The sequence below is a fragment of the Xiphophorus hellerii genome, chromosome 8 (genome assembly GCF_003331165.1).
Source record: "Xiphophorus hellerii strain 12219 chromosome 8, Xiphophorus_hellerii-4.1, whole genome shotgun sequence".
Classification (NCBI taxonomy): Eukaryota; Metazoa; Chordata; class Actinopteri; order Cyprinodontiformes; family Poeciliidae; genus Xiphophorus; species Xiphophorus hellerii.
The window spans coordinates 6,831,609-6,845,270 of NC_045679.1; the positions used below are offsets into that span (position 1 = coordinate 6,831,609).

The 13,662-nt window shown below is 43.2% G+C and overlaps 1 protein-coding gene and 1 long non-coding RNA gene across 2 annotated transcripts in view; both read right to left on the reverse strand.

Annotated features, from left to right (window-relative positions):
* Positions 1 to 13,662, reverse strand: part of LOC116724472 (NACHT, LRR and PYD domains-containing protein 3-like) — a 331,270-nt gene that overhangs the window by 167,894 nt on the left and 149,714 nt on the right. The gene's annotated exons all lie outside the window — the stretch shown is intronic.
* On the reverse strand, positions 1,150 to 6,842 carry LOC116724702 (uncharacterized). The gene is made up of 3 exons (XR_004340257.1): positions 6,650 to 6,842; positions 6,268 to 6,271; positions 1,150 to 2,055 (listed from the first exon to the last, which is right to left on the reverse strand). It is a non-coding gene; the product is annotated as an uncharacterized LOC116724702 (long non-coding RNA).

The following is a 13,662-nucleotide window of genomic DNA, read 5'->3' on the forward strand; positions in this document are numbered from 1 at the left end:
CGACTCTCATCCAGACCATCAAAGATGAACAGAACCTGGAAGTGTTCAAAGCTGCAGATTTCTTTGGTTTCACTAAAGAAGTGATGAATGAGTTCCACCAAGCTGAACTTTTTCTCTTTCAACACATTCAGCTCTCTGAATGTGAATGGAAATATGAACTGGATGTTCTGGTGGGCTTTGTCTTCAGCCCAGTTCAGAGTGAACTTCTGTGTTAGGACTGTTTTCCCAATGCCAGCCACTCCCTTTGTCATCACTGTTCTGATTGGTTGATCTCTTCCAGGTGTGACTTTAAAGATGTCTTCTTGTCTGATTGTTGTTTCTGGTCTGTGTGTTTTCCTGGATGCTGTTTCAATCTGTCTGACCTCATGTTCATCATTGACCTCTCCAGTCCCTCCCTCTGTGATGTAGAGCTCTGTGTAGATCTGGTTCAGAAGGGTTGGACTTCCTGCTTTAGCGATTCCCTCAAACACAGACTGGAACTTCTTCTTCAGACCAGATTTAAGTTTATGTAGACAAACTGCAGCAAGACGTTCTAAAATAAGACAAAAAGTAAAATCAAGAACTAGATAAAATTTTATTCTCAAGATGTTTTGCATAAATGTGATTCCATCTCTTCAAATTTCAGTAAATGTCTTATTGATCCATCAGGTTAAGCTTTTGTAGAAATGCTCTTACTGCTCCTCAGATGATCAGCCAGCTCCTCTTGCTTCATCCTCCGCAGGAAGTTCAGTGTGATCTTCATCACTGCCTCTCTGCTGCTCCTCCTCTGCTCTTCATCCTCACCTTCCAACACCTCATCATCATCTCTCTGACTCTCTGAGCATTCTGGGTCATCTGGACTCAGAATCTTATGGATCTTCTTCAGTTCGTTCTTCAGAAAAGTGACAATGTTGTCCTCCAGCGTCTGGAATAGAATAATAGATGAAGGAAACATCAGACTGAAATCAAGGAGCCAAACACCAGATGGATGTTTGACAGACTGACACTCCTCTGGTCTACAAAGTGCAGCATGGAGATGACTGTGAACAGAACCCATGGAAAAGTTGTTGTTCATGTACAGACCATAAATATGGAGTCTAGCTGTGTTTGATGCTGCTGGGCAGACGGGCAACTGGGAACCTCTGAGCTCTGCTGGTCCACTCTGTGGAGGAACCAGGAGCAATTAGGAAGTCAGGAAATATTCATCCAGCAGTATTCAGAAATTAAATCACCAAGACTTTCACATTAAATGTACTTGAAGCAGAGAAACAGAGCATCATATGAACAAAATTGAGTGAAGTTAAAAAGAGGAAGATGAACTACAAAGATGAAGAGCAGTAACACCAAAATCACCTAGAAGACATTTTAAAATGTTGATGTTGAACTTGGACTTCAAACAGTCCAAACTGTCATTAGATCTGGTGCTGGTGGAGACAGTTTCCCAGAGCTTGGGGACAGTGGAAGTGAAGGCTCTGTCCACACAGGTCTTCAGGACAGTGTGGGACATCCATCAGGTTCTGATGACTAGATCTGACATGATGTGGACATGGAGGAAGTTTGAGATATGTGGGTGTGTGTCCATGTGGGGTCCTCTCCTGGATGTTATAGAAAGGATTTTAAAATGAATCCTGTAGATCCTTGGAAGCCAGTGAGCTCACATTATATCTGTTCATTTTGTTCATTTCCAGCTTGGCGCTTTTTCTGTAGGCTGGAAATGAATGAGCAGAGTTTGATCCCACTCGTTGTCCTAACAGCAGTTGTTTGGATTCCGGCTGAGCTTTTTACCGTGTGCGCGGTTCTGACGGGTCACCGGATGGCAGACATCTGTTGCTCCTACTGAGCATCTCAGACGAAACGTTCCCCCAAAATTAAGTGGAAATTAAGCAAACAATGTTGCATCACCTGAACCAGGAAATCAACATCCTCCTCTTTCCGTTAGGCTTCGCTTTCATGTCTTTATTATTTTGCATCATTTGATTAAAATTTAAAAAAATGTCCACTGCTTTTGTGGTTTAGGTTTGTGCTGGTCAGGTGTAGTGGTAGTTTTATGCTACTCTCCGATCTGTCTAACTTTTTCTTTTGACATTGTCATGAAAACATGCATAGGTTTGTGAGATCTTTCCAGGTACACGCAAAAAACAGAGCATGAAGGCCTGAGAGAAATAAGTAATCTTGCAGTTTGATTTCAGTATAATTAAAGATAAATAAAAATGTATGTGCACATATAATTTAAACACTGAATGATTTTCTGAAATGTATTTTTGTATTTTAATCTGTAATGATTATAAAAACATGATGATTATGATTGATAGTTATGTATGTGATTTACAATCGTGGTTGATAATTAATAATGGATTATAGGAACGTGGTGATTTAAAAACATACTCAAAGTTATGATGAATGTAAATGATAAGATGATTGTGTTAATGATTTCTAATGAATTAACAGAAATGTAATGATTTGAAAAGCTGGAATTAATGTAATGGGTGAGGTCCTGTTTTCAGGCTGTCGCAATATTTTCAACGCTTGTTCAATATTCCAGGGGACATAGCGAGGAGCCCCGGCGCGCCGTGGATTACCATAACAGCAGGAAGGAAGCGACGGTGGCATAGAGAGAGAAGGCAGAAGCGGGGCTGCAGGGCCGGCGTGCTAGCTAGGCTACGGAGGCAACCACACAAACCACCGCTCCCCAGCCTGTTTCTCTCGAACGCCAGATCCCTTGCAAACAAGATGGATGAACTGAGACTACAGGCTGCATCTCACAGCGCAGTGAAGGACAGCTGTATTCTTCTGATCACGGAGACCTGGCTGCATCCAGACGTAGTGGACTCTGCCACCGAGCTAGCAGGCTACACAGTACAGCGCCACGACAGTACGAAGGACTCCGGTAAGAGCAGAGGAGGAGGGCTCTGCGTGTACGTGAACAACACCTGGCGTACTAACACAGCGACTGTCATCAGCCATTGCTCCCCAGACCTGGAGTATGTGACTGTTAGATGCAGACATATATACCTCCCCAGAGAGTTCACCGTAGTCATGGTGTTTACATCCCACCGGATGCTAATGCTAAAACAGCTATTGGACTTTTGCATGGCAGCATTAGCCATCTGCAGAGCATCTATCCAGATGCTGTGCACATCATAGTGGGGAACTTCAACCATGCAGACTTGAAGACAGCGCTCCCCAAATTCCACCAGCATGTAAAGTGTGCTACAAGAGAGGCTAACACTCTGGACAAAGTCTACTCCAACATCAAGCTAGGCTACAGGGCTAGACCACTTCCTCACCTGGGTCAGTCGGATCACCTGTCACTGCATTTAATTCCTGCTTATGCCCCCCTCAGGAAAACTGCTCCAACCATCACCAAAACCATCAAATCCTGGCCCAAGGATGCGACACAGCAGCTGCAGGACTGTTTCGACAGGACAAACTGGGATGTTTTTGAACATCAGGACCTGGAGGTTTTTACGGACAGTGTACTGTGCTATATCAAGAACTGTATTGACACTGTAGCTGTGGATAAACGCATCCGGGTGTTCCCAAACCAGAAGCCCTGGATGACTCAGGAGGTCCAGCGACTGCTAAAGACCAGGAATGCCGCCTTCAGGTCTGGGGACAGGATCATCTACAGTACAGCCCGAGCTAACTTGAAGAGCGGCATCAGAATGGCTAAGTCTGACTACAGGAGGAGGATAGAGGGCTACCTTGACAGCAACAACAGCAGGCAGGTGTGGCAGGGAATCCAGCATCTCACCAACTACAGGACCAACCTCGCAGCTGCGGAAGGCGACGCCATGCTGGCAGAGGAGCTGAACCTCTTCTTTGCCCACTTTGAGGTGAAGCCAACAGAGGCAGCCACACTACACCAAGCAACCCACAACACCACACCCCTCGTTGTAGAGGAGCACGAGCATGAGCACGTGCACGAGCACGAGGAGCACCCGCAATGTGCGGGCTGTCAACCCAAGGAAGGCTGCAGGACCTGATGGCGTCCCTGGACGTGTCCTGAAAGACTGCGCCGATCAGCTGGCTGGAGTCTTCACCAGGATCTTCAACCAGTCCCTAGCCCTGTCTACAGTCCCATCCTGCCTGAAATCTTCCACCATAGTCCCCATACCCAAGAAACCTCACATCTCTTGCCTCAACGACTACCGGCCAGTGGCACTAACCCCTGTGGTGACGAAGTGTTTTGAAAAACTGGTCCGGGGTCACATCACAGCACTTCTCCCTCCTGGCTTTGACCACCACCAGTTCGCCTACACACCCAACAGATCCACAGAGGACGCTGTGATCACGGCCCTCCATGCTGCTCTGTCACATCTGGAGCAGCAGGGGAGCTATGTGCGGATGCTCTTTGTAGACTACAGCTCTGCTTTTAATGCCATCCTCCCTCACAGACTGGTGGACAAATTGGGGGACCTGGGCCTCCCTCACTCCACCTACATATGGATTCTGAGTTTACTGACCAACCGACAGCAGAGAGTTAGGGTGGGAAAACATACATCCACTGCCCTCAGCCTTAGTACTGGCTCTCTATAGGGCTGTGTGCTGAGCCCCCTGCTCTATTGTCTGTACACATACGACTGCACCTCTTCCCACCACAGCAACACCATCATCAAGTTTGCTGATGACACCACAGTGGTGGGGCTCATCTCAGGAGGCGACGAGTCCGCCTACAGGGGTGAGGTGGAGCGGCTGTTGCAGTGGTGCAGGGAGAACAATCTGCTCCTCAACAACTCAAAGACAAAAGAACTCATAATAGATTACAGGAGGAATAAAACGGACATTACACCACTAACCATTGGGGGAAAATGTGTGAAGAGGGTAACTGATTTCCGTTTCCTGGGGGTCCACATTGAGCAGGGCCTCACATGGAACATGAACACCTTCGAGCTGATAAAAAAGGCCCAGCAAAGACTGTATTTCCTGAGGGTTCTCAGGAGGAACAACATCAAGGAGAAGCTGCTGGTGTCCTTCTACAAGTGCTCCATAGAGAGCATACTGACCTACTGTATCTGCATATGGTATAACAGCAGCACTACGGCTCAAAGGAAAGCTCTCCAAAGGGTTGTGAATACAGCCCAAAAAATCATTGGCTGCCCTCTCCCCTCACTGGAGGACCTGACAGTTTTTACCCGATAGCAATAACAAAACTAAATGCAATCAAAAACAACCATTAATCATCATAAATGATGTATGTGAGAATGTGGCTGTTCTTAATTTTTTTTTTGCCAGTTGTTTGTTGATTCGTGCGTTGTGTGTGAATTGTGAGACAGTTATTTTTTGTTTTTGGGCATGTGCACCGACTGATGGCACCCTTTGAATTTTGTTGTCCTTGTGACAATGACAATAAAGATTTATCTTATCTCTTATCTATCTCAATAGGCAAGCTGAGTGGAGCGGGGGAGCAGGAGAGTTTAAGGAAGTACAGATTGCGAAAGATGTCATCTGCCTCGTAAAACGAGGAAGTTCACATGATGTTTAACGCTGTAAGTTACGCAGAGGCTGATGGTTGGGACTTTCCACAGACTCATCGAACGTTCAAGAAGTCACGTACACCATCTCCCCCATACACAACAATGGGCTGAGATAGTATAAAAGACGGCAGAAAGAGGAACAAACTGTTCTTAGTCCGCGGCGCTGAAGACGAGTCAACAGGAGGACGCAGAGAAAAGATCAGCAGAGAACAGCACTTTGGGGCTATGGGGAAGTTGAGACTTCGCGCTGCCAAGAAGGGACAAGATCCATCAGCCCCCAGCCCTGGCTCTTGATTCTACCGCCGACTCTGCCTCAACCCAACGATCTCAAACCAACTGCAACAGACTTGGAGAAAAGACAAAGATCCCTGGAGGGATAAAGAATTGGGCGTTCAAAGGAAAAGGACCAATTCTGCTTTGCTTCTATTCTAAAGAGGATTTTTCCACACAAAGACAAAGGTTCTGACTAAGGAATTGAAGACTTCTGTTGCCAAGATCAACTGCCATCTGGGTAGGAGTCGAACTGCTCCCCAAAAGCCTCTCTCAGTTCATTAGTGACACAAGTCAGGGAAGGGAGTTAGGATAAAATGTTTAGTTTATGTTGATTTTATTATTTTAAATTAGTACTGTAATCTCTAATAATTAATCTGTATGTCACTTATCCCTGCTAAAGCTTGCTTAATAAATATATTTTATTAAAATTCTGTAGAGGTTGGTGGACATTGAAATTAATTGAGTCATTGATTATTTTAGTTTCTCCAATTAAAGTAAAATTAGTGTACATGATTCTAGTGATGTGGTGGCTTCAGACTTTCCTTTAGTGAGTATACAAATAACGACCCTGGGACTTGAATCTAAGTCACTAAATCTAATCTAGCCGTTTCCAAGTGCGGGTTATTTTAGAGAGGGGGCTACCGTTAACAGAAGTGGTTACTGGGACTACGCAGCTGTGAGGGCTACTCAGTTGACTGTCCCTTAACTGTAGAGGGTCGTAACTTCTGGATCGAAGGTAGTTAGAGCTAGACGAGCCTCTCTTGCCACCAGTTTAAACAGATTATCTCTCATAGACCTCCTGTAGGGTAAGACCCAGGTCTTAGAGATATTCCGGACCTGTTAGATAGAGAACTGGTCAGTAGTCAGCTCAGAGGAGTTGTGAGGAGTGGGCGGCTCTGACTATTGGTAGAGTAACGAACAACATCTGCTGATGTCAGCCAACGGGTGACCCGACAGCTTTTCAGTTCGAGAAACCACAAAAAGGCTAATAAACCGGCGACCCCGTCAGAACCACGCATGGTAAAAAGCTCAGGCAGGACCGTAGAACAACGGGAGGAGCTCATTCATTTTTAGCTCACAGAAAAAGTGATAAATTAACAAAAGTAAAATGAGTGACCAATAATATTTAGCATTTTGCCCCCCCTCCCCCACAGACTCACACTGATGTGCGCTACGTACAAGATGTTTTGACACACAATATCTTTTTTTTTCTCCACAATTTTGTTAATAGTAAAGAGGGTTAGATAATAAAACATACAATAACTATTCCTTTCTTTTTTTATTCAAGGGAAAATCTCAAGGTGCGTACAACCGTGCAGCTGCAGGTGCTACTGGACTAATCCATACTTTACTCTTTACTAAGAGTAAAAGTGCAATTTAGAATCACATCAAAATGCTCCAAAAGGGAATCAAACTTAAAACTCAGAACTAAGAACTTCTGGTCACATAATAGCAATTAACCATAGCCGCCCGTACTGATAACTATTGTGAGTAGTCCCTAACATTAGTATGATTAGACCGCATGTAATCATACAGTATATACGTGTATGTATTATTGTTACAAAGGCTGAGCCAAGAAAATTTATATCTGTTTCAAACTTCGTGTTACTCTGTACCCGTGATGTAGCTCCCAGTCTCAAAAAAGTTGGTGACACCTGCTGTAGATAATGGATCAAAAGTCTATATTTAAATATAACTGCGAACATCTGAAACTTACTGGTTCAGCTTCCACAGTTACAGCAGTTAGAAACAGCTCACCTCTCTGACGGTGGAGATCCAGGAGATTTAAAATCAATGATCTCATCCTTTGACCAGTCACTCTTAAAGGACACACAGCTGGGTTCTGGTTCTGGTTCTGGTTTGAGTCTCTGATGGATCCTGACAGAAACATGATGATTAAAACTTAATCAGCAAAGAGGAGCAGCAGCAGCTTCATCACCACGTCTGTTCTGGCCTGATATAGTGAACGCTATGTGAAAAGGGCTGTGGACAGTTAGAGATGGTGACCTCACCTCTGACCTTTGCTCTGGCTCTCATCTTCCCCACACAGAGTGGTTTTAGAGGGAGGGACTCCCTCCTCTCTGTCCTCACACTGATCCATGCTGCTGAATTCACATCAGCTCACACACACTTTCTAGCTTCACCTGCAGAGGAAACACACATCATTCATCTGCACATCAACTATGATCATCCTTAGGCCTGTCACGATAGCAAATTTTGCTGAACGATTAATTGTCTCAAAATTATTGCGATAAGCGATAATATTGTTTGAAGACCTTTATACACTGAAAATGATGTAATAATGCATGTGATTTCTTGCCAAAGTTAGATACACTTTATTTTCAAAAGAACACTAAACACTGGAACTGATAAACAAAATAAACAAAACAACCAAAAACAAAAATAAAATGGATTCTCAGTCTCCATTAACTAAAAATGTACTGGAAAAAAAACTAAACAACATAAAGCCAAAGTGGAAATAAATACTGCATTCAACCAAAAGAGGGCAGATTATGAAGTATGTATACTATGTTGCCCTTCAGTATTAATTAGATTTAAATAGAGAAGATGGGCACATCGACTACCTGATGCAATAGTTCACACTACACAATTTTTTGCTCCTATTTTTCCCCTTACGACAATCTTAGCACGTTGGTCTTTCTAAGATTGTGTGGTGTGTTATGGTAGATCCTTGTTGCCGCTCTGATCTAAATCAGAGGTTAGAAAGAGTGGATTCTCCTCCACGCTTTCTGAGGGGAAATTACGGAGGGGAATCCCAAACAGCTGACACGGCGCAACCCGAAGTCCAGCGGACATTGGAGATGATATGTGGAAACAACATTAATGTTTATTCAACATGCAAAGAATATAGAAATGACAAGGGGAGGAGTTGGAGCAAAACCGGTAACTTTTCAGCTGTTCTTCCTTAACGTCACGTAAATAGGTTCTAATGATTTTCATTCAGTCAGGACTGACACTAGCCACATGCATTGCAGGTAGATTGTAGTAATGCATTGATTAATACCTGGTTTTAAAATTAGTTCACTGGACTTGTAATTATTATTTTGTGCCCATTGTTGGACACCACACGGCAGGAACGAACCCGATCGAACCGTTATACCTAATGTGTGGTCTGTCAAGTTTTGAAAATGGGCCGACAATCGGCTGACAGCTCTAAGATCGTGTCGTGTGCGCTGGGCATTAAACTAAGGAAATTAGGAAGGGAGGAGTCAGCGGAGAGCACCGGAGTTGAGCCTTTTTTCATTCAGTGTCATTAGCTGAAAGAGAAAAAGGTCGGAAGAGACGATAATGCCGATAATTAAAATGACGTCGGTAGTTTTAATTTATCGTAAGATTAATTGATTTATTGTTTATCGCAACAGGCCTAATCATCCTTTACATCATTAGAGCTGGAAAAAGATCAGCTGCTCCTCCTCTGATTGGCTCTTCTTCTCTGCTTCATATCAGTGTCAGGTGAATGCAGTCAGACAGCAGAGAGGCAGAGGAAGCTGCCATCAGCTGCTGCACTTCTACTATCAGTCCACTAGATGGAGACATGGAGCAACATTTACATTCACTGATTCAACCTGAACAAGTCTTATAGTTCACAATTATTAATTTCTACAAGTGGATTATTCGCTCCATTAAAGATGAACTATTTAATCATCTGACTGAATCAAACCCATTTTAATAATATTTTATTTTGAAAGGAAGCAATAGGAAACTGTTGCTGACGTTAATGGTGGAGACTAGAGTTCGGTACCAGGAAATAAAAACATGAACCAGTTCGGAGAAGAAAACAGTGAAACATCAGCTGTTCATCATGTTGTTTGATTCCAGTTCATCAATAATCTAATAATCCTGTAGATTAGCCTTCAAACAGCAGAGATATTAAAGTTTCAGCTGAAATCAGAAGTGAAACTTTTCTCCAAATGTCAGAGATTAGAAACAATCAGGAAAAAGTTAAAGTGATGAAAAAAATTCAATAAACAAATCAAACTTGCAGTTTGTTCAAACAATCCAAGTAGTTAAAGAAGAAAATTTAAACAACACTTTTTATGTAATTTATATTTTATTAAATCCTGAAAGTTGTGAGTTTTGTTTAAAATCTAAAGTTCTTTATTTTTCTCTCCCATAACTTTGAAACATCCATCTGACCAACATGGAGTTACTTTTCTTCTCATCTTTGCTTCTTGGGGCTGATTGGTCTGGAGCTCCATCAAATATTGTTTTAAAGTCCTTTCTGCCATCAGTAGATTATCATGGAAATCTAACTGAACTTCTTTTATTAATTTAGTCAGAGTCCCTATTAAACTATTAAACCCATCCCACTCTTTAATTTTTGCTTGTGAGCCGTTCTTAGTCTGGAGAATATTCCAGAAAACTGGGTAATGATCTCTGCCTCCAGATGAGGCGTCTAAATATTTAATTATCAAATTAAACATTCAGCTTCAAACTAAATGTTTCCCAGCAGACTGACTAAAGACATTTCTCCCTCTTCCTCCTCTATCAGACCTTCTCTGCTCCTGCAGCAGGTTCCTCCATACCTGAGAGCTTCCAGTCTCCAGTGTGGATCCTTCAGTCCAGCCGACAGCAGCTTCACTCCTGAGTCTCCTGGATGATTGTAGCTCAGGTCCAACTTTTTCAGATGGGAGGGGTTGGAGGTCAGAGCTGAGGCCAGAGAAGCACAGCCTTCCTCTGAGACCAAACAGCCTGATAAGCTGCAGACACACAATTCATCACATGATGAGAACATTGAGGTAGAACCCAAGGTCTGAACTGATCATTTTTGTCTTTCAATCTGCAATAAATAAAACCGTCACATTTATGTGCTGAGACTCAGCATAATTAGCCACATTACAGTCAGAAATATATCTTGATTATTACCTACTATAACATTTAAATTTGCATCTTTCCATAGCAGCTAATGGACAGAAATCTGGTCTCACCAGGATTGAGAACATTTTACCTGAGAGTTTCCAGGCTGCAGTTCGGACTCTTCAGTCCAGCAGAGAGAAGCTTCACTCCTGAATCCTGCAGGTTGTTGTTACTCAGGTCCAGTTCTCTGAGACTGGAGGACTGGGAGCTGAGAACTGAGGACAGAGCTTCACAGCTTCTCTCTGAGAGGTTACAGTCACTCAGTCTGAGGAGACAGAGAGAAAAATCTGTTTAAAAAGTTCATCAAGGACTTCAGATTTGAACGTCACCATGATGGCCTCGCTGTGAACCTAAGAAATTGAAATCCTAACTTCACTAAAATAACGAAAACATCCATAAAGGTGAAAAAGAACTGGGGTGAGCAAAATACTTCAAAACCGATGCTTTGTAGCGCCAAATAGACGTTTAAAGCCGAGAAAATTTTGCTAGCATGTCGGCTAATGCTAACCGCTGTTCATCTCGAACCTCTAATTGAAGAAGTTCAGCTGCAACTTTTGACTGAAACTCAGGAACCAACAATGGAAATATGGCTGAATGGGAGGCGGTGCTGCAGGAAGTAAGAGGAAAATAATGCGAATTTGGGGGGAATCAAAGAAATTCAAAAGATGAACGGCAGACTAGACGAGGGTCGGATTGAAAAGTGGAGGAGAAGATTTTTACCCTCCGGTCATGTTCGTTTCTGAGGTACAGCAATAATTTTCGTGGGTCCATTTGACCCGGTACATAACAGGAGGATTAACCTCGGAGGACACCGTCACTGAAATAATAAAGCTGGAGGATAAACTAATGGACCCAGAGAGCCGAACACGAAGAGAGAACAAACGGATTCATGGCTGCAGAAAGAGACTCGGCATCAATGGGTGACTTTGTGGAGAAGTTGCTCCATGACATCAGGCTTGGCGCTGAGCTCCACATAAACACATTAAACGGGCGGACCCCTCTCTAGGCCCTCCACCGCGATCTGTTGTTGTGAAATTCCTCAGTTTTAAAACCAAAGAACTTTTCCTTCACAAGCCATGGCTGAAAAAAAGTTTTACCTGGAACAGCAAGCAAGTAAGTTTGGATCAGGACTCTGATTTTGAAAAAATAAAAATAAAACGCAGACGTGCTCAATATTCTGAAGGAGCAGCAGATCCTTTTCAGAGCCTCTTTCCAGCCCGGCTGAGGGTGAAATATGCAGATGAAATGAAGATTTACAATACGGTGGTGGAAGAAATGTCCAGCAGAGGCCACGCTGTGCGGGTCGTTGAGTCACCAGAACCGGTCCTGGAACAAGTGAAGCTGCTGTCCTGGAGCAGGAAACGCAGAGGACGGGAGAGGGGAGCGGTCTTCTGATAAATTCTGTTCCCACTGTGAAATTCTTTTCCCACTGTGAAATTCTTTTCCCACTGTGAAATTCTTTTCCTCTGTTTCGAGAGGCGCATTGCAGCCAGAGAGGCGGATCTGACCATTTTCACGGCTTTCCTGATCGATATCTCTGTAAAAACAACTCATATAATCATGTCAAGGTTTTAACATTCAGTTTAATCGGCAGCTGTTGTTTAAAAAATTGTAAAATAAATAAATAAAGCAGGTATTCCGACGGTTTTTTGTGTTGTTATTTTAAGCTCCAACAGAATCTGTCTTTTTCCAACTTTTGTCACTTAAGCCTGACAAATAAAAGTCAGTCACCAAACACAGTTTTCCAACACTTAGTGTGTAGTTATAAATTTTTATTGCTGATATAAGAGGATGGAAGCTGCTGACAACAGGGTACAAAAATTAAGACGTCCTGAAAGATGAGAGTGTAGACTTTCTGGTAAATCCTGTTGTGAATTTGGGAAACAGTTGCTCTTTATTCCCCAAAGTTATGGGAGAGGAGAGAATGGATATTTCAGATATTTCAGCTGCGTGAAATAATCTGTTCGCCCTGAACCAGCAGAACCTCTGATGATCCACATCAGCTCAGTTTGGTTGAGTTCCAGCAGATCTCACCAACCACATCATGAAGCTTTCCTTCCCTGCTGAACTGCTCTCACAATGCACACAGGAACCAAGTCCTGATGGACCAAACTGGCTTTACCAGGTATTTCCCAGTGGAAATGTGTTCCACTGTTAGTCTGACATGGAGCCAGGAAGCAACAGAACATCATCATCAACATCTCAGAGATGAAGACATGAAGGTGTTTTCATTAAAATAGAGCAGCTGATTTCTATAGATAATGGATCAAATCTCTCTTTTTAAATATAACTGCAAACATCTGAATCTTCTTCCACAGTTACAGCAGTGAGAAACAGCTCACCTCTCTGATGGTGGAGCTTAGGGAAATTTAAAGTCAATAAGATGATCCTTTGACCTGTCACTCTTAAAGGACACACAGCTGGGTTCTGGTTCTGGTTCTGGTTTGAGTCTCTGGATCCTGACAGAAACATGATGATTAAAACTTAATCAGCAAAGAGGAGCAGCAGCAGCTTCATCACCACGTCTGTTCTGGCCTGATATAGTGAACGCTGTGTGAAAAGGGCTGTGGACAGTTAGAGATGGTGACCTCACCTCTGACCTTTGCTCTGGCTCTCATCTTCCCCACACAGAGTGGTTTTAGAGGGAGGGACTCCCTCCTCTCTGTCCTCACACTGATCCATGCTGCTGAATTCACATCAGCTCACACACACTTTCTACCTTCACCTGCAGAGGAAACACACATCATTCATCTGCACATCAACTCTGATCATCCTTTACATCATTAGAGCTGGAAAAAGATCAGCTGCTCCTCCTCTGATTGGCTCTTCTTCTCTGCTTCATATCAGTGTCAGGTGAATGCAGTCAGACAGCAGAGAGGCAGAGGAAGCTGCCATCAGCTGCTGCACTTCTACTATCAGTCCACTAGATGGAGACATGGAGCAACATTTACATTCACTGATTCAACCTGAACAGGAAGTATTTTAGTTAGTTATTAATCTCTACAAGTGGATTATCTGCTCTATCAAACATTAACTATTTAATAATCCGACTGAA